The sequence below is a fragment of the Lagenorhynchus albirostris genome, chromosome 8 (assembly GCF_949774975.1).
Source record: "Lagenorhynchus albirostris chromosome 8, mLagAlb1.1, whole genome shotgun sequence".
Lineage (NCBI taxonomy): Eukaryota > Metazoa > Chordata > Mammalia > Artiodactyla > Delphinidae > Lagenorhynchus > Lagenorhynchus albirostris.
In genome coordinates, this window is record NC_083102.1 from 62,151,387 (window position 1) to 62,172,282 (window position 20,896).

Sequence of the window (20,896 nt, forward strand, 5' to 3'; positions counted from 1 at the left end):
AATTATTCTTCAAAAGTGAAGTGATACTGTACATCAACTGCATCTCACTAAAAAAAGTGAAGGAGAAATAAAGACTTCTACAGACAAAGTGTGAGGGAATTTGTTGCTAGTAGGCCTGTCTTTTCGGTGCTTTGTGACCACCTAGAGGGGTGGGATAGGGAGAGTGGGAGGGAGGGAGACACAAGAGGGAAGAGATATGGGGATATATGTATATGTATAGCTGATGCACTTTGTTATAAAGCAGAAACTATCACACCATTGTAAAGCAATTATACTCCAATAAAGATGTTAAAAAACCCCAAAACAGAACAGAAACATTAAAAAAAGAAACATTAAAAAAAGAAACAGAAACATTAAATAGTTCTTAAGAGAGGAGGAAAATGATATAGGTCAGAAACGGATTTATATAAAGAAAGTAAGAGCATTGAAGAAATAAGTATAATTTTTTATTTTCTTAAATGATCTAACAGATAACAGTTTGTTCAAAAAAATAGCAACACTACATTCAATTATCTATACTTATGAATAAGTAAGCCTATTTAAGGTTATGTATATATGAAATAAATGACAGCAATGATATAAGAGATAGGAGAGGGGAATTAGAATTATTATAAGGGACATGCACTACCATGAGGTGGTATAGAGTTATTTGAAAGAGGAGTTGAATTAATTGTAAATGCGTATTATAAATTCTAGGGCAACCAATAAAACAGGTGAAAAAAAAGAATGATAACTGATATGCTAAACAAGGAGTGAAAATGGAATTATTTGAAATGCTCAGTTAAAACCACAAAAGGCAGAAAGATAGCAGCAGACAAAAAATAGGAATGGTTGGGGAGCTAAGATCCCACATAACATGTGGCCTGGTCAAAAAATAGGAAAAAAAAAAAGACATAATTATATGTTGTCCATAAGAAATCCAATTTAAACATAACTATACAAGTAGATTCAAATTAAAGGGGTAGAAAAATTTATGCCATGGTAACACTAACTGAAAGAAAGTGTGAGTAGCTATATTAATTTCAGAAAAAGAAGATTCAGAGCAAGGAAAGTTATCAGGGTGAAATGGGGCCTTACATAATGATAAAGGGTTCAATTCAAGAAGACATAACAGTCGTTAATATGTATGCTCCTAACAACAGAGGATCAAAATGTGTGAGGCAACAATATTGTAAATCAACTATACTTAAAAATATATATTTTTTATAAATGTAGCCACAAGGAAAAAAACAATATCAAATTTTAAAAAAAGTGTGAGGCAAAATCTGATAGAATTACAAGGAGAAATAGATGAATTACTGTTACAATTGGAAATTCTAACATTTCTCTATCAGAAATGGACAGATTCAGCAGGCAGAAAATCAGTAAGTACATAGTTGAACTCAATAGTAACATCAGTCAACTAGACATAATTGACATCTACTGACTACTTCAACGACAGAAGAATACATCTTCTTCTGAAGCTCACACGACACATTCCCAAGATACATAACATTCTGGGTCATAAAACACACCTTAACAAATTTAAGAGAACAAAAATTTTTACAATGTCTGCTCTCAGAACACAGTAGAATTAAACTGGAAACTAATAACAGAAAGATAGCTTTAAAAAAATCCCAAAATATATGGAGATTAAACAACATACTTCTCAATAACACATGGGTCAAAGAAGAAATCTCAAGAGAAATTTTAAAATATTGAGACTAAATGAAAATAAAAAACAACTTATTAAATTTGTGGGATGCAGTAAAAGAACTGCTAAGAGGGAAATTTATAGCATTGAATGCATATATTAGAAAAGAAAAATCTAAAATCAAGAACTTAAATTTCCACCTTAGGAAACTAGACAAAGAATTAAAATTAAATCCAAAGTAAGCAGAAGAAAAATAATAAAAATTAGAGTAGAAATCAATGAAATTGAAAACAGGAAATCACTAGAGAAAATCAGTAAAACCAAAAGGTAGTTCTTTGGGAAAAAAAAATCAGTAAAATTGAAAAGCCTATAGTCAGGCTAAGAAAAAAGAGAGAGAACACAAATTACTAATACCAGAAATGAAAGCAGGGACATTACTACAGATACTATAGACTTTAAAAGAATAACAACAGAATAATATGAACAACTTTGTGATTACAAATTTGATAATCTAGATGAAATGGACCAAATCCCTTGAAAGACACAGCCTCTCAAAACTCACACAAGAAGAAATAGACAGTTTGATGGACATTAGAGAAGTTGAACCAATATTATTAACTTTCCAAAACATAGAGCACTAGGCCCAGATGGGTTCACTGGTGAAATCTGCCATACGTTTAAGGAATAAATTATACCAGTTCTCTACAATCTCTTCCAGAAGATAGAAGCAGAGGAATACTTGCCAACTCTTTCTGATGCCCAGCATTACCCTGGTAACCAAAACCAGAAAAAGACATTACAAGAAAAGAAAACTACGGGCCAAGGTATCTCATGAACATAGCTGCAAAAAATTATCAACAAAATTTAGCAGTATTTATAAACAACTCTGACCACGAATTTGATAACCTAGATGAAATGGGCCAACTCCTTGAAAGGTAGAATTTGTCAAAACTCGCATAAGAAACAGGCAATTTGAATAGACTTATATTTACCTAAATATATTTTGATTTAAAATCACTAAGTTACAAGTGTTTCTTTACCATTACTATACATTGAAGGTTTATGTCAGCAAGCTGTGCATTACTGTCTAACTACATTTGGTTTAAGGTATAATTGTGCAGGATCATGAAACTGGAGGTCTGATAGGACGAAATGATGAGTAGATAGAGAACAACTCTGGAGATCAGCTGTCAGCTCTCTGAAGCATTAACTCATCAACAGATGGATTTTTATAAAGTGCCCAAGTGAAAATTCCCATCTTAGAAATATAAAAGCTTCTATAAAAATAAAATCGAGGAAAGTTTGCAATTTCGCAGGCCTCCTCAACTGTGTAGTTTTGGTAACCTTTGTTATTTATAAGGGAGAGAACCAAAATCTCAACAACTGTGGCTGTACTCCTGGCCTTTTGTCCCTGGTATTGTGCTATATACAAAGAGAGCTGAAAGGGACCTGAAGGTCAACTAGCCCAATTGTCTATTAATAGGAAAGAAATGAGGGTCAGACTTCCCTAAATCCCCAAATTCTATGTGACTTGCCCATTCATGTATGTTCTTGGTATTTTGTGTATGTCTTATCATAATAGTATATTAAAATTGCTTTTTACTCGTTTGCTGTCCAATAGAATGAAAACTCCCTGAGGGCGGTAACTATGATGTTAGCACTGAATCTCCAGAATATACAGGGCATTTTCTCATCTAGAACTATGATGATAACAACATATCATATGCTATAAATGATAAATATATGACATATCCTGATATGATACCCTTTCCTTCAAGAGGAAATTAAGACTCAGGAAGGTGAACCAGCTTGCCTAAGGTCAATACACACTTTGTAAGTAGTAGATTTAGGATCCGAATGTAGCATTTTAATTGCAGAGCCTGTACTCTTAACCATTACGTAAAACTATCATAAACTCTTCATAAATATTGTTGAAAGCACATTAAATAAATTTAATTGAGAGAATAGACATGTAAAACACAATTATAATTCAATGTGCTAAGTAATATAAAAATCAGTAAATACAGGGTATATTGTATATTTTAATACCATATATATACTGTATACATTAGAAGTAGTCAAAGAAGCTTCACAGAACAAGAACAGTTTGAACTAAAATTCATACTATTTTTAAGAAACATTTTTAGTTCAAATGAAATATAAGAAATTTTATTCTATCTTCCTCAGAGTCATCTCTTAGGTTCTTGTTCTGCCTTACCAATTTATTTAGCTAAGTATTCATAAAATACAGTGTATATCATTCTTAATAAACATTTGACACTGGTTCTATTTGCATTTCTCTATATATCTTCAGCTGTACTTTTGTTGTAAAAAAATGAATGAAAACCTCCTTTGACTCTTGAGTGAAGTATCCTGGCCTTTTTATCACTTGTTAAATTCCACATTCTTGAATAAATAACATTTGGTTTAACAGACTGGGTTTTGGGGAAAGGGTATCCTTTTTGGATGAAACTAAGTAATTTGTTGCCACTGATACGAACTTTATATTTTCAAGATTTAAATTACTCTGATGGAATAATGGAATCTTGTATGTTTATCTAAGAAGTATTTGATTGTAAAGAAAAGCTTTCCAAATTATCTTTTTTGTAAAACAATATCTTTATAATGCAACTAAATTTACTGATTTTAATTTTAAAAAGGCATTATCAAGGTTCTTTAGTTCCATTTTTAATTTTTTTGATAGTCACTAATGTTCATCCTGTCTTACCCACTACCCCCTACCTCTTCTACTAACTCGGAATTAAAGTATGGAATAACCTTTAAACATTTAATTTAAGAAAACAGTCAAATGGTAAAATGGAACAATACCTCAAAAAACATATTCTTTTTGGCTAGATATAGTATTTCAGTGTTTAAGTGTACTTCTACAAGGAGAAACACTTATACAGGTTTTGTGGGTTGTCACATCATTGAATTTATGATTTAAATTTCCCCTAAGGTTTCACACTGCTCCCCATGCCCAATTTATTTTAAGATGATATCATCTGAGACATACAAAATAACAATTGGTTTTTTGAAATGGAGATTTTTCAATTAAACCATAATTTCCAATAGTCCTAGTACCTAGATCTTGGTTTCTAATACCAGTCTCCAAAAATGGTACTGGATCTCCTTGGAGATGTGGCTGATTCTAGGAATAGGGATAGGAAATATACAAGATGAGCCTGGAGCATCTTGTAGTATTAGAAAGTAAGGGAGTGTGCCCCACTCCCCCCAAAACCCCACAAAATCTACAGTGACAGAATTATGTCAAAATGACGCTGAAATAAATTCAAAGCACTCCTGATGGCCAGAGATAAATTGAAAGCACTCCCAACGGCCAAAGCTGAAATAATTTGAGCAAAAAAAATAAAGTATAATTAATTTATAACTGAAATTATGAAATAAATATCTATGAGTCTTGACATAAATAAATGATTGAATAAATAAATAGGGAGAATAGACAAACCTGCAATGCAGAAAAATTCCAAATACTTTTTGTAGATACTTAGCCCTCTAGGAGATGAAGCATAACTCCCCACCCACTGAGGGTGGAATGTGCATTGTGACTTCCTTCCAAAGAATACATTGTAGAAGGGAGAGAAAAAAATGACTTTATAGTGGAGAAAACTAGCAAATGCTATCTCCAGCCAGATGATTAAGGTTAATATGGAGAGCAAAAAGTCCTAATCAGTAAGAGATATGTTTAAGAGAGAGGCCAGTTTTATTTCAGAGTGTGTTGACCTTATCCACTCAATATTAGTTAATGTAAAATAGTACTGATTTCTTTAAGATGCACATTGTTTTAGAGACTGTGTGCAAGTGGGTTTACGTATATATGAAGTTTATGAACATATACACACATACCATTTAGAAGGGCATTTAGAAAATAATTGAAGAGAAGCTTCTTATCCAACAATCCTTTATTAACTGATACAGAAAAGGTACTGTTGGACAAGTTAGAGTGCATAGCTTCCAGAATTTTAAGGTCCAAGTTACATATCTAGATGGTGCACAAGGATGTTGAAGTCTGCATCAACAAATAAAATGACAAGCGATTGTTCTGCTTGATTTGTGATAATGAACTCAATGCAACAGTGTAGATGCCTGCGTGATTGTAGACCTTTTACCAAAAGAACGGAGACTTCAGCACCGAGTTCTCTCTTTCACTCAAGCATTGATTCGTAATTTGATCATGTTTGTTATCCAAAATGGTTGACTACAAAAAAAGAAAAGTTTTCCATTCTTTTCTTGAATTTCCCTAATTAGCCATTACTCTGATACTAAGAGATTATTTTAAAACTGATCTTTTACTGCTTCTAATCAGACTAGTTTTTGACTTATCTTCTTGCATTAGATTTCTTTTTCACTAAGTTGGGGACAGTGAAGAGTGCCAACACTTAGCAATTCAGGTGGGAAGAGGGAAGTTAAGAGGCTCCACCATAGCTAGAGCACGAATGCCATGAAGCACAGCCCATTCTGTATTGTGTCAGCCATTGTGACTGTGCTTAACTAGAAGTGGAACTATTTGAATTATGATAAAAAAAAAAAAAGTTACGGCTCATGGGAGATGGTGGATAATGATAATGAGCCAAGCTTATAGCCTATGTGTGCCGGCTGCCTGTTTTGTCCTGATGGGCTTGCTCTTCTATGCCTGGAGGGTTAGCGTGAGTACTTGACAGCATTCTCATTAACCCTCACTTTGCGAAGAGCTAGGGCCTGGAAACCAGCCCCATCTCTCATGTTTATGGGGTTGTGTGACAGTAAGGGACTCCTACCTTCTTAGGGAATGTCAGGGACCCCTCTTAAAGTTTGTGCTCCTGAAGACAATCAAATGAGAAAGCACAGACATTTCCACTTGAGAATAAGAAATTTTTTTGGAAAAATAAAGTGCCGTTATTCAACTCAGCATGGGAGACAGTCTGAACCAGGATCTTCATCAATCAGATTAACTACTCTCCATGATGAAAACAGACGAGGCACAGTGTGAGGCTGAGCAGATATTTATCAAAAGCCATATTAATAACCACTTTCAGCTTTTTCTTGACAGTTTCATCTGAGGTTCCATGTTTAACATTTGAGTATCATATGTTTTTGTCAGGATGAGGCTGCTAAGAGCATCAATTAATTAATTTCTTTGAAATACAGTTCAGAAAGGTAATAAAGTAACAGTCCCTAAGGCCACAACCAGTAATGGTAAGCAACATTCTGGAGCTAGACAATTTTACTTCTGAGAGAAATTAAAAGAAAAATGTCTTCTTGAGCCCACCTAAGAATAAATTCAGGTGTATTTTTTGCAAAGTGGCAGTAAGGTATGTATACATTTATAAATATTTAGACACAAATACATATTCAGTATGAATAATTGCCTACCTAGCTGAGATATTCCTCGTTTACATGCTAGTGTACAGTCTAGCACACATACACAAAAAGAATGGCCTCTTTAACTTGCTTTATCTAAATGGGCTGTAAATAGGGCAAAATTAAACTTGGAAAAATAATGAGGAGAGTTTTATATTGTTAAGATTATCAACTGTACTTTACTGTTTGAGAAAATTAATTTGGTGGGTTAAAAACAATCTCAGCTCATGAAAATTAACATTTTGAGTAATGCAACTCAGAGTGTAGAAGAAATCTGTATCTTGTCACAGTTAGATGTAGGCTGCATATATTCAGGGACATATTCTGCCATCTCCACTTTATGCAGGGCACATCAAAGGCATGGCTAATGTAGTTCTTATTTCAATGATGGAATATCAGTGATTGTCAGTCAACCAAACCATAGTAATCTCAGAGAGACTTTGTGTGTGTAAGGTGCCAAGCCAAAGTGAAAAATAAAAATAGGGCAGGTGTGTGTGCTGATGTGGGTTCATCTCATGTGGGATATTTCTTCAGTCTGGAGGCATATTTCCTATGAATAATTTAGAAGGAGCTCTCTTTCTGTTACTTGAAGCTTCACATTACCCCATCTGCTTACAGTGATCCAATCTTATGACAAAAATCTGTTTCATAAATTCCTGGATGCGATGGTCCACTTTGTAAAACTCTCAGACTAACAAACATGGGGGCTAATGGGAAGTGGCATTTCTTAGGGGAAAGGAAGCTAGTCTGGGAGTTAGGAGGCTGGCTTAAGCGATGTAATTAAAGTGGCTTTTTCCTCTGATCTCCTATGAGTGAAAACTGTCAATTATTGTACTCCCCTCTTAGAGGCTTGGAACATAACGTTCTTGCTATTGTGATGTGGGTCCACATATTTTACTTTTCCTTCCTTTTCTTGCATTCCCTATTCCTACTCCACTGTAATCTATTTTTTCTTCTAATTGATTGGACCAAAAACATAGATGCTTAATTGATTTATACTCGGATCTTAAACATTGATGTTTAAACATCAATGTATACTCGGATCTTCCAGTATAGGAGTATTAGCAGTTTTGTGGCCTCATTATCCTTTTTTGTCAGCTAGGATTTCAGGGGTTCCTGAACTGCTATGCTCTTTATGGGAGGCTGGCATCCCAGTTCTCCAGATAGGTGTAAGTGGAGTGATGATGATACGTTGCTGTGAGATAAATGATGAGGTTAAATGTTAGTGAGAGTCACAGGAGTTTGAGTCATTAAACAGAACCCTTTCAAACCTCAATGGTCAGATGTTTTTTGAATCACCCTTTCAAAATAATTACTTACAATGTTAAAATATTCTATTGCACTTTAATTTTGAAGTGCATTCACATACGGCATCTAATTTCCTTCTCACAATGAACCAATCAGGATCATTTTTGAACATATGAAGGAGGAGGTTGCCATATTGGAAGGTGAGATCCTGGGCTGTCTGTGCCATCTGCAAGTGACACAGTTGACCCTATTTTAATTATAGAGCCATAGCACCTGTGATGACAATATGAGCTGAAAGGAGAATGAGTCATGGGAAAGGATGAGTGAGGGTGGGGAAAGGAGCTGAGATTCTCCACCTTCCCTAGGAGTGGGACTCTCCAAAACATGAGACTTTGACAGACTCATTCTACTTTTATGAGTGATTGACTCCAACTGATTCTTCCTTTCTCACCACCCTTCTCCTTCTTGTGGAATATTTTATGATGTTACCATTTTGAGTTTCTGTTATAAATATTTAGCCTGTTGTAACTTGGAGTTGTTATAAGTCATTCTACTGTCTTGATTGGCACTCTTTTTTTAGAGTTCCTTTTAAATCCTGTCTTCTCATTTGCTTCATGCATTTATTTCCTTTAAAATTAGTTCTCTTTTAATCTTACTTATTCATATGGTTTATTCTATTTTTCTTAACTTCTAAAACATTAATATGGGCTAAATTATTACCTAATATTTTTAAAGTAAGAACTATTTATTTCATACTTATTTATTAAATACTTATCATATGCTAGGCATTATCCATTAATAATGTATGAACTAGGTTCTATTTAGAACCATGTCTAAGCCACTTGTACTGGCCTGTTTGCTATTCTGAGTGTGAGGCTGCACGTTGTTTCTTGATATTTTCACCATTTGCTCAACTTTACTAGATTTTCTGTCCATGTCTGATGTCAATTTTTCTTCAAGGTGTTTATTTTTTTCATATTTTTAAAAAGAATCCTATATAATTATCTATATTGCTATATAGAATCTTTGCCTTCTTAATATTTATTGATTCATACTACATGCAAGTCGCATGAACTTCTTACAAATTTTATTGTATATAATTTTCTTGATAACCCTATAAAATAGTATTATGATCTCCATTTTAGACTTAAAGAAAGAATGAGAGAAAAACAATCTTTGGAAAGTCACATAGCTAGTCATAGGGTAATATTAAAGGGGTGTGTGTGTGTGTGTGTGTGTGTGTGTGTGTGTGTGTGTGTGTGTATCCCATTTCAAACCTGTATGCTTAACTCCATTTTATGCTACCTCCCTATCTATGCTATAATTATTTCCAGCAGGATTTTACTTTTAACTTTGTTAACAGTTTCTTTCTCCATAAAAATTGTTTAATATTTACATAGTCAAACCCATCCATATTTTCCTTTAGGGTAAGTGCTTTTGCTGTTAAGCTTAGGGAGTCTTTACCTACTTCAATATTATGTAAATATCACTTATATGTTTCGCTAGTTTAATGTTCTAAACTTTAAAGAAAATTTTAATTACAGCTACTTTCATAAAGCTTATGAAAGATAAAGCCTCTCACTCAAAAATATGCACAAATGCTCAAACACAGAAAGTTTTGCCCGACACTTCAGGAAGTCCATAGAATCTCTGAAACCTATGCATTGAGGTCAAAAGAGTACTGTTTTAGTTATTTTTTTGAAAAAAAAATTCCTTAATTCTTTAAAATGCATTTTATATAAGTGTTATGGGCTGAATTGTGTCCCGCCAAAATACATATGTTGAAGTCCTAGCCCTCAGTACCTCAGAATGTGACTACATTTGGAGATAAGGCCTTTTTAGAGAGGCCTTAAATAAGGTAAAATGAGATCATATGGGTAGGATCTAACCCAATGGACCTTGTGGCCCTGTAAGAAGAGAAGATTAGACACAGACACAGAGGGAAGACTATGTGAAGAAACAGGGAGAAGGTAGCCAACTACAAGCCAAGGAAAGAGACTTCAGAAGAAATCAACAGGGTTTATACCCTGATATTGTATCTCTGGAACTGTTGGAAAAATTATTTCTGTTGTTTAAGCTACCCGGTCTGTGTTACATTGCTATAAAAGCCCTAGAAAACTAATACAATAAGATCTAAGTTTTTTGTTTGCTTGTTTTGTTTCGTATACACATAAGTTTATCATCTCAATACCACTTACTCAATAACACATTATGAACTTCTTGGAGAAGTCACTTTAATCATATTCTAAATTCATACTGTGTGTGTGTGTGTGTGTGTGTGTGTGTGTGTGTGTGTGTGTGTGTATTACTCCCTAGGGTATATAAACACATACACATACATAAACACACAATCTTCTTATTCCATTTTCATTCATATGCTAAAATTTTAATGCCTTAATTATCCTTGTTTTTAAATAAGTTTCAAGAAAGACAGTTCCTCCCACATTTCTTCTTTTTTTTTTTAATGTTTTTGTATTTTATGTCAAATAAACTGTAGAACTGCTTTTCATACTCCAGTAAAATTCAGTATTTAGTTGGGGACAGATTAGATTAATTTTATTGTTTGATTTGGAGAGAAACAACATCTTTGCAATGCTTAAGTCTTCAAATTTAAGGTCATGTATATGACTCTCTGTTTGTTGTGCTTATTTCTTGTCCCTCAGTATTGCTGTCTAGAGTTCTTCCATGCTCTTGCATATTACATGTTTTGTTTATTCCTAGACGTTTTATGTTTTTGGTTTTATTATGAGTAGAATTTTTTTCATATTTTATTTTCATTTTTTATTAAGTTTTGGCAGTATCAATAAGGCCATTGATGATGATGATGGTGAAGCATCTATTACATCTTTGTCAGTATCCCCCATATTTCCTATTTCTTAGAATCATTCTTCTCCTTTTTCCTTGTATCTTCCTTATGATGTTTATTTTGAGATTCAAATATATCACAGAGTCATTAACAGACATAGATAGGTGGTCTCAAATGGTTTGGCTCTTAGGGTTTTAGAAAAATACCAATTCTGGAGTTTTTAATGATCTTTCCTCAAGATCCTTTCCTGTATAGTGCAAGTCATCTCATCTGTGTTAAGAGCAAGAGTTTTATACTTTCACAGACGGCCTTTAGGTACTCCCCTCCTAGATCCTGGTACTCAGTCTTTTCTTCTTTTAAGCCAAATAGCTAAAGGGAAAAGAGAATGGCAAATCTCTTGTCTGCTTGTGACCCTTATTGTTACCTGGGAATTTAATGCATTGTTTGTGTCCATTTTATTGTATTTTCTTCTTTGCTCTTATATTCTTCTTCCTTCCTATACTCCTGCTTTCTACATAAGCACATATAAACTTCTTTATACTTTTAAAACTAAAGCTGTCACTCAAAACCTTAACTCGTTTACAAGCTATTATTTCCCTACTTAATGAAAAAAGACTCTTGCTTTCTGTCTTACAGACTTTTTTCATGGCATTAATGAGAGGACTCATTGGGGAGGCAATGGTATTGGTTACGAGGCAAGAATGGGAAACAAAACAGGTTGACTATTTATGTGGGTGGGAACATGGAGAAAGAGTCTAAAAATAAATTAATTTGGGAATGCTGAGACAGAACTGTCTGGGAGTCTTCAAACAGTGGGTAGTTGGAAATATAAATTTAGAGCTTAGGAAAAAGATTTTCTATAGGGCAGTATTGGGGAGTCATTCTCATTCTTATGTTTTCCCTCATTCTCTTAAAAGTCATGTGCAGTCACAGAATTTACCTTTGTAACATTTGTGGTGTTTCCCCCAATTTCTTTTTTAATTTATGCCCTGTTTCCATTGCCTTGCATTCATTTTTTTAAAAAATACTACAACTGTTTTAAACTCTTGTTCCTTTCTTCCTTCTATCAGGCCCTCTCCAGACTTGGATCAATATATTCACTTGTCAAAAAAACCTTGTTATAAATTGTTTGTAGAATAGTCTATGTTTCTTAGCAAGAGGAGGAGCCTGCTTAATTCTTTCCTTTCTGTACATGTTAACTGGGTTCCTATGATGGACCAGGCTATTCTAGGTTTGCAGCTATGAGTAAGACAGTCTTTCCCTTCAGGTCACTCATAGTATAATGGAGATGTCAGAAGAGTTAATAAAGCTACTTTTGCAGTCAAATAAGCTATGACACCTTGCTTTGAACCTTGTGCAGCAGACACACTCTATCTGCACAAGGTTCTGCACCTGTTGCTCTTCCTAGAACAGATATGTCCTTATCTGTACAAATGGTCTTTTTGACTCTAATGTCTTGTTTTCTTCCAACTATAAAGTATTACATCGTGTTGACAAATTTTTATCAAATAAGCATTATTGAAAGTTATAATGGGCTCTCAGCTGATTTCTTTTAAGGCTATCAGTTTCTTTTAGCCCAGAAGTCCTGTTTGTAAGTTAAGCAAGGTTTTTTCCTGAGATCCTCTCAGAAGTGCTTACCGTTCCACTCCCCCATCCCATACAAAGTTCTACCGCTTCCTAATGGTGATCTAAAGTGAGCTGCTATTTCTAAAATTATCTTTTACAGTGGGTTTAGGCAAGCTCCAATTTTCACACAGATTTTGTTTATAAATAAGAAAATAGTTTTTATTTGAGTAGTAAAGACCAAACACAAATCTGTTTGCAAGAAAAAAATACAGTGAACACATATTTGGATGGTGCATAGTTTCAAGGAAAGACTGATGAGGTTAATTCTGACTCATTGATAAAATACATACAGTAGAGCAGATTTGTATTAATGTAATTTGTGTTTACTTTTCTCTTGTATTTTGTATATTTTTAAATTTCTGAATATCCTCCTAACACCATTATTGCCTGATTTCTGAAAGTGCTTTCTTATTTTAAATCATATTCTGTTACTTTACTTCTCCATTATACAGTTCTAGTGATAAAGTAACACCAAATGCATTAAATCTGAGTATTTTTAAACAAATTGAGCGTATCGTAGTAAAAAGTTGTGGTCACTGTAAAAGATAGATTTTAAAGAGCATGCACAAAATAAAGTGTAACATAAGCAGATAGATTATGTCAAATAACATATCTTAGTTTTAACTAACAGGATACTTTAATTATTATCCTTCTGTAAGTGTACATGGGTTCAACCTTTGATGGAATACTTAAAGCATACTTTGGTTTCTGACTAAGCCCAGAGTGAATGAATGTTTTGTTTCTAACATTTACTAAAATGCTTTTTTTCTTTAAAGTTTCTACTTGTCAACATAATTATATCAAGAAAAATGCTTAAAGATATGGATGTGTAATGTATAGAAACTGGGATATTGGACAAAGTTATGTTACCCAATTCTCATGCTGGCATAGTCTTAATTGGGAGAGATAAAGGTCAATATCAAATTTCTTGTTTGTGGGTAATCATTTGGGCATTTTAAGAAGATATATCTGCTCTGTATTTTTGTCAAGGAACTACAATAATAGAGCGTGACAAGAGGCAGTGAAAGTAATGACGAGAAACAGTATTTAATGAAAGATTTACTATGAAAGAATTATTAAAAAGGAGACAAACATACAGCCCACCTCCCATCAGCATGATTAGCAGTTCTGGCTTTGGGTTGTTACCATGTACTGGCTAAAAGACCTTCAGTAAGTTTCTTCATCTTTTTATATATCAGTTTCTCATCTGTAAAATGGACTTAATAGTAGGGACTCACATAGAATTGTTAGAGGAATGAGATAATGCATGTCAAATGTTCAGCTCATGGTATTTTAAAAAGTCAGCTCTTTTGCTCTTTTGTTCATAATGGAAATTATAGTGAGGGGTACCATCTCAAACTTGGCTTTAGATCCATCATCTTCATTATAATAATGCCCTTTTGAGTTGGCCATGAACATTAGTGCTAGTGAGAAACAGTGTGAGATAAGGAACACTAGGTTTGGAAGGAACAGATCAGTTTGAATCTGGGTTCTCCCACATAAAAAACATGTAACCTCAGACATATTTCTTAACTCTTGTGAGTGTAAATTTTTCAAGAGTAGAATGGGAATTTAAAAAATTACTTTTCAGGCTTTGAGTGAGAAATAAATGACAAAATGAATTGCTCAGCATAACGACAAACATATAATAAGTCCCCAAAATTAGTGCTTCCTTTTCCTTTAAATCATACAAGCTCATTTAGGTCGACCACCTAGGCTTGATTCTTTGTCCACATTGGTGTGAATATACTAAACTGATACTATTCAGTTTGGATACTTGAAACCATTTATGAAGCAGTTTGTTAAACAACCGCTCAGCTATTGCAGAGCAATTAGAAAGGCCATGGTTGCCAATCAGTCACCTGTGTGGTGACCTGACCAGCCAGAAATACCATTTTGATAATGTTTTGGTCTTCATACAACAGATGCTTTACATTGGGGTTTCTCATGTAAACCTTGCAAAATTTCTGTGGGGATGAGTAGAGCAAACAAATGAGGAAAAAATATTGAATTATGCAAATACTTATACCCCCGCCTTAGAATATATTAGAACTTCCATAGCCCTGGCTTAGAGAGCTCATTCTTTGAATGTTAAATGTAGTTCCACCAAGGAAAAACAGAAAAATTTAGAACACGTCCACTGTTAACAGCACCAGTTTTCACCGTCATCTCTGTGGCCTTTCTTCAGGAATCCCTTCCCATTCCTGGACTCATCTGTATGCCATAAAATTCTAGACCTGCATTTTACTGGGAAAGTTAATAAAGTTAAAGCCATTCCTCCTTGGCCTTTGACTCAACTATATTAAGCAGGCATGCCTTTGTGTTAAGGCAGTATGTCTTCAACTGAAAGGCAAGACTTCCATCAGTTTAAAGAGCTCATAGGAACCACTTAAGAGCTTTATAGGTGTGATAGATAACAGTGCTGCTGTTTGTTAAAGGCAAATGCTGTACATGGCTCATTTTCTGCCCTCTGTGGTCCAGAACTGAAAGCTAGTAGACCAGATGGTTGCTTGGTAATGACAGTATCTATCATAGAAACTAGGAATTCTTTTGTCTCTTGTTTATCATTTCAGATGTTTGCTTTTTTATTAACAGTGGCAGCAGCAGTAGTAATAGTAGTAATATTTTAAATATCTTTAATAGTATTTTCTTGGGGCTCACAGATTTTAAAAATTATAACAAATTTGTTAGCAGAATAAGTCCAAATTATTCCTGCAAGGAAATCCTCTAGGTTTTATGAACGTGGGAATAGCATCACTCAAATAGTTTTAGATCTGCTTATGTAGGAAGGGTGCCTGGGAAGAAAGGGGGTGAGCAGCTTTGGCGTAGTGAGCGGAATGGTGAGATAATATACCGTTCTTAGTTCTCTCTTCAAGGTGGAGGATATAACCCCAGAGCCTTGTGGCCCAAGGCAGGAGTGGCACTGATTGATCATTGCAAGCTTCACTGGCATTGATGCAGTCTAAGTAGAAGAACGTATTTTTGCATTTTTCTAAACATGTAACATAATTAGATAATTTTATGTTTCTGTTTATTGTAGTTGTGCTAAATTCTATTAGGCCTCAAGGAATAGTAAAATTTAAAAATCCTAACAATTAAGTATTTAAAATTTTAAAAATCAGCAAAAACCAAAGTCACACTCTTTCTACTAAAGCACTATCCACAATTTCAATTTAGACTATTCTGAAGGAGTGAATGAGGCTGGTCAAGTTTACAGGAAAACATAATTTTGAAAATGTGAGAAAATGCTGTGCTCCTGATAGCCTGATACACAAATTAGGCAAGCACAAGCTAAAATAGTTTAGCCAACTCATAGAACCATGACTCATGTTCAGGCCTATGCAAATTAAGTATTTTTCATTTGACTCAATTATTTTCCCTAAGGTAGAGAATTTGAAGTCAGATATTTAGCTTATCCGTAGTCTAGAATCCTCTTTGACAGTAAGACCAAGGAAAATCAGAGCAAAACCTATGTCCTGTGTCATCTTTCAAAACTTAGGGGTACCTTTGTACTTTCCACAACATTTCAACATTTTATATCCCTTTAAATTTTTTTTATATTTTGAGGTTTTCCATTTCAATAAATACATTAAATATAATGTTACATTTTTGTTATCTGTATAATATTTAATTGCAAAGAGATACCATAGTTAGTATTATTTAATTCCTAATGCTGGTAATTTAGATTGTGTTTACTATTGTAAAGATTCTAAAACAAACATCTTTTTCACTAAATATATGAATTTCTGATGATTTCCTTAGGCATAGTGAGGTAAAAATGTCACACATTTTTACATCACTGAACGATAAAATACATGTTCTTAATTGCATTAATATTTACTGGATAGGACGACATAAAATTGAGACTTCATTGAATGTCACTTCAGAAGCTCTTGTGAGACACAAATAACTAATATAAGAAATGAAAGTGGGGACATTACTACCAACCTTCTAAAAGTAAAAAGGATGATAAGAGAATTTTCTGAACACTGTATGTCAACAAATTAGGGAACGTAGATGAAATGGACAGATTCTTAAAAACAAATTAAACTGACAGATTAAATCTAAACTGACTTAAGAAGAAAAAGAAATCTCAGCAGAGCTATAACAAAGAGATTGGTTTAGTAATCAAAAGCCTCTAAACAAAGAAAAGTCCAGGACCAGATGGTTTCACTGGTGAATTCTCCAAAATGTTTAATAGAAAAGAAGGTAAAGCTTCCTAATTCATTCCATGAGGCCAGCATTACTGTGATATCAAGCCAGTTAAAGACATAATCAGAAAGAAAATTACAGACCAATTTCCCTTATAAATACAGGTACAAAATACTGGCAAACCAAATCCAACAGCATATTAAAAGGATTATATAATCTAACCAAGTGGGCTTTATCCCAGGATTTAAAGAGTGATTCAGCATAAGAAAATCAGTCAATGTAATACACCACATTACTAGTAAGAAGGAAAAAAAGAAACTCAATTGATTGAAAAAAAGACACTTAAGATAGTCCAATACCCTTTCATGTAAAAACACTCAATAAACTAGGAATAGAAGAAAATTTCCTCAACAGGATAAAGAGCATTTATGGAAAACCTACAGCTAACATCACACTCAATTATGAAACACTGAAAATGTTTAAGCTTAGGGATAAGCTTTTTTTTTTTTTATTTAAGTGGAAAAGCTGATTCTCAAATTCATATGGAACTTAAGGAGCCCAAATAACCAAAACAATATTTACAAGGAACAAAGTTGGAGGACTCACACTTCCCAATTTTAAAATTTGCTACGAAGCTACAGTAACCAAAACAGTGTGACATGGGCATATGTCTCTGTATTGGTCTTTATAGACAAATAGACCAATGGAAGAGAATTGAGAGTCCAGAAATAAACATCTACTTCTATGGACAGTGTTTTTTTACAAGGGTGCCAAATGTGAATAAGGAAAGAAAATCTGCTTGCAACTTTAAATAAATGGCTGTATGTTATAAAAGTTGTAAAATTCTAGTGGTACTTACTAATGCTGACATATTTTAATGGTAATAAGCTTTTGCTCTGTAGCTTCATCCTAGCAGGTGGTGGATAGCATAAAGAATAATGAGATAGAAGTAGTTCTTTTATTAAAATTCACTTAAGAAACAAAAGGTCAGCCATGGAGAATGTAAGATTGTATATTGAAAATTTTAAAAGTATGCAAACAAATTGCATAGAAATCTTTCTGAAGTATCTATGTTGAATATGTTTAATATTCATCTGCTCGCCTTCCCCACCTCCCACAATAGATATAAGTTCAGGCAAAATTTATCTGAAATAATGATGAAAATGCTATCACATGAAACATGGCACTTATTTCCATTGCTAAAATTCACAGTTAAAAAAATCAAATCCAATATGGACATAATTGAAAAAAACTTGGTATTTGAAAACCAAAAGGTAAAGTTATTCATATAAATGGCGTTTAGACAAGCATTAAGGGATAAATGTAATCTTATGGATATATTTTGAAGGGGCAAAGTATCTAAACGTTTACAGAAAACAATACCAGAAATTGCACATTCTTCAAACTTACATTTCAAAACATAGAAGCATATATAATATTTCTTTTGAAAATGTGACCTCTCTCTGGACAATATACTTTCAGAATAGTTTTAAAAGCTCATTTGTGACTTTTAATCTTGAGATTATTCTTACCAAAAATGAGACTCAAACAAGTTGGCTTGGTCAGAAAATGTAATCAAGGCTTGACATTCTGTTTTAGGTGCTGGTCTCTATATTGAGCTAATTTATAACAACAACAACAACAAAACAAGAGGCAGTTTACCATCAACATTACTTGAAGTGTTTAGTACAACAGAATTTGAAATACAATTTTCCAAGCATTTTAATGTTTATTGGAAATTGACTCTAATTCATTTTGTCTGTCTGCTAGGACTGGGGAGAGGAGTAAACAATGCAGATATGATCCCTGCTGTCGTTTGAGTTTATAACCTAGTAAGACTAACAAATGTAGAGTTAATAATTGTAAATAATAATTTTTTCAATAAATAATAATGAAATATTTTGTTACGATTGTAAGAAATGTAATGAAAAATAGTGCACTGTAGGAGGCAGGATAAAGATGGTGGACTAAGAGGATGTGGAGCTCACCTCCCACCATGAACACGTCAAAAATACATCTACATGTGGAACAGTTCTCACTGGAAGCTAACTGGAAACCAGCAGGACTCCTATACAACCAAGGCTGTATGGAAGATATACACATAGTCAGACAGGAAGGGAAGAAAAGTGTGCCTGTGCCTGATCGGGACCTGGGCCTCTGGGAGGGGCCTCAGAGGAAAATGATGATTACGTGGGTGGAGATTGGCCCTGGGGAATGAGCATTTCGAGCCACAAGTTGGACATCTCAGTCCTGGGGTCCTACACAGAGAAGAGAAGCTGCCTCGGCTGGTTGGAGGACTGCTGGGACAAATGGAAGGGCTGTGGAAAGCTGGGACTCTGCTTGGGAGGAGCACATGCTCACGCCTGTGCAGGCTAGTCCCAGAGGCAAGGAGGAGGAGAGGTCTGCCCTAGTGGCTGCTGGGTGTCCCGAGACCACCTTGCTGCACACCCCAGTATCACAGTGTGGTACTGGATCTGGGGCAGCCGTGACCAGGAAAAAGACTCAACCATGGGATGCAGAGGCAACCTGGTCCCGAGGTGGAGCCTGAGTAGGGTGGCAGCGGCCATTGTTGGTATATAATCAGGCAGCACCTCAGAAACTGCCTGGATCTCTGATTGTGGTCACGCCACCACAGTGCACCCTACATATATGCTGAGAGTCCATGCACCTACAGTGAATTAATCTATGACAAAGGAGGCAAGAATATATAATGGATAAAAGACAGTTTCTTTTGTAAGTGGTGCTGGGAAAACTGGACAGCTTCATGAAAAAGAACATTTCCTCATACCATATACCAAAACAAAAAGCAATGTCTCAAAACAGTTTAAAGACCTAAATGTAAAACCTGAAACCATAAAACTCCTAGAAGAGAACATTGGCAGAGCACTCTTTGACATAAATTGTAGAAAGATTTTTTTAGATATGTCTCCTAAGGCAAAAAATAAAAGCAAAAATAAGCAAATGGGACCTAATTAAACCTCAAAGCTTTTGCAAAGCAAAGGAAGCCATCAACAAAACTAAAATACAGGGCTTCCCTGGTGGCGCAGTGGTTGAGAGTCCGCCTGCCTATGCAGGGGACACGGGTTCGTGCCCCGGTCCGGGAAGATCCCATGTGCCACGGAGCGGCTGGACCCATGAGCCATGGCCGCTGAGCCTGCGCGTCCGGAGCCTGTGCTCCGCAACAGGAGAGATCACAACAGTGAGAGGCCCGCGTACCGCAAGCAAAAAAAAAAAAAAAAAAAAAAAAAACCTAAAAAAACTAAAGTACAACCTACAGAATGGGAGAAAATATGTGCAAATGACATGACCAACAAGGGGCTAATATCCAAAATATATAAGCAGCTCATACAACTGAATCTCAAAAAAAAAAAACCCCAAACAACCCAGTTAAGAAATGGGCAATTCTAAGCTTATATTCTACTTGCTTAATAACACAGAAGGAGTGCTTCTTAAACATTGCAGCAAAAGCCCAGGAACGGATTCGTTGGCACATTCTGCCCATCTGTGAATTGATCACAGTCAAGTTCACTGACTGATTCTTGGTTTCCCTGTTGGGTAAACTCATACACCCGAGACAGCTAGGATCAACTCATCTCAGACTACACAGACTAAAAAAGAAAACAGTTGATTTTCCAGAGGAAAACTGAAATGTTATCTAAAAAAATAAAACAGAAGAAATGTTGAAAGAGCAAAAAGGAAATAGGTTGGCATGGCAGGTAGTTATCTCACTCTACTGCTCACTTTTTATGTAAGTATACACTAATTACATATAAATATAAATCTTGGGTCCAGTTTAAAATTTAGGAGTAAGCTAAATGGATGATATTGGCTTAGCTTTTCTAAGGTGGAATATTTCCAAGAAATGCCGAGATCACATATTTTCTCTGTGGTTCTCAAGACTGCTTAGCACAAAATTCTTTGGGTTTAAGGTAACTTGATTTTATTTGCAAAGGCAGGTATAATTTCACTGTTTGAATATTGTTGAAGGTTAAATTTGTCCTTTAAATATTATGCCTATTGAAATAAAATGACACCATTGCATTTTTATATTCTGAAAAGATGACTTGAAT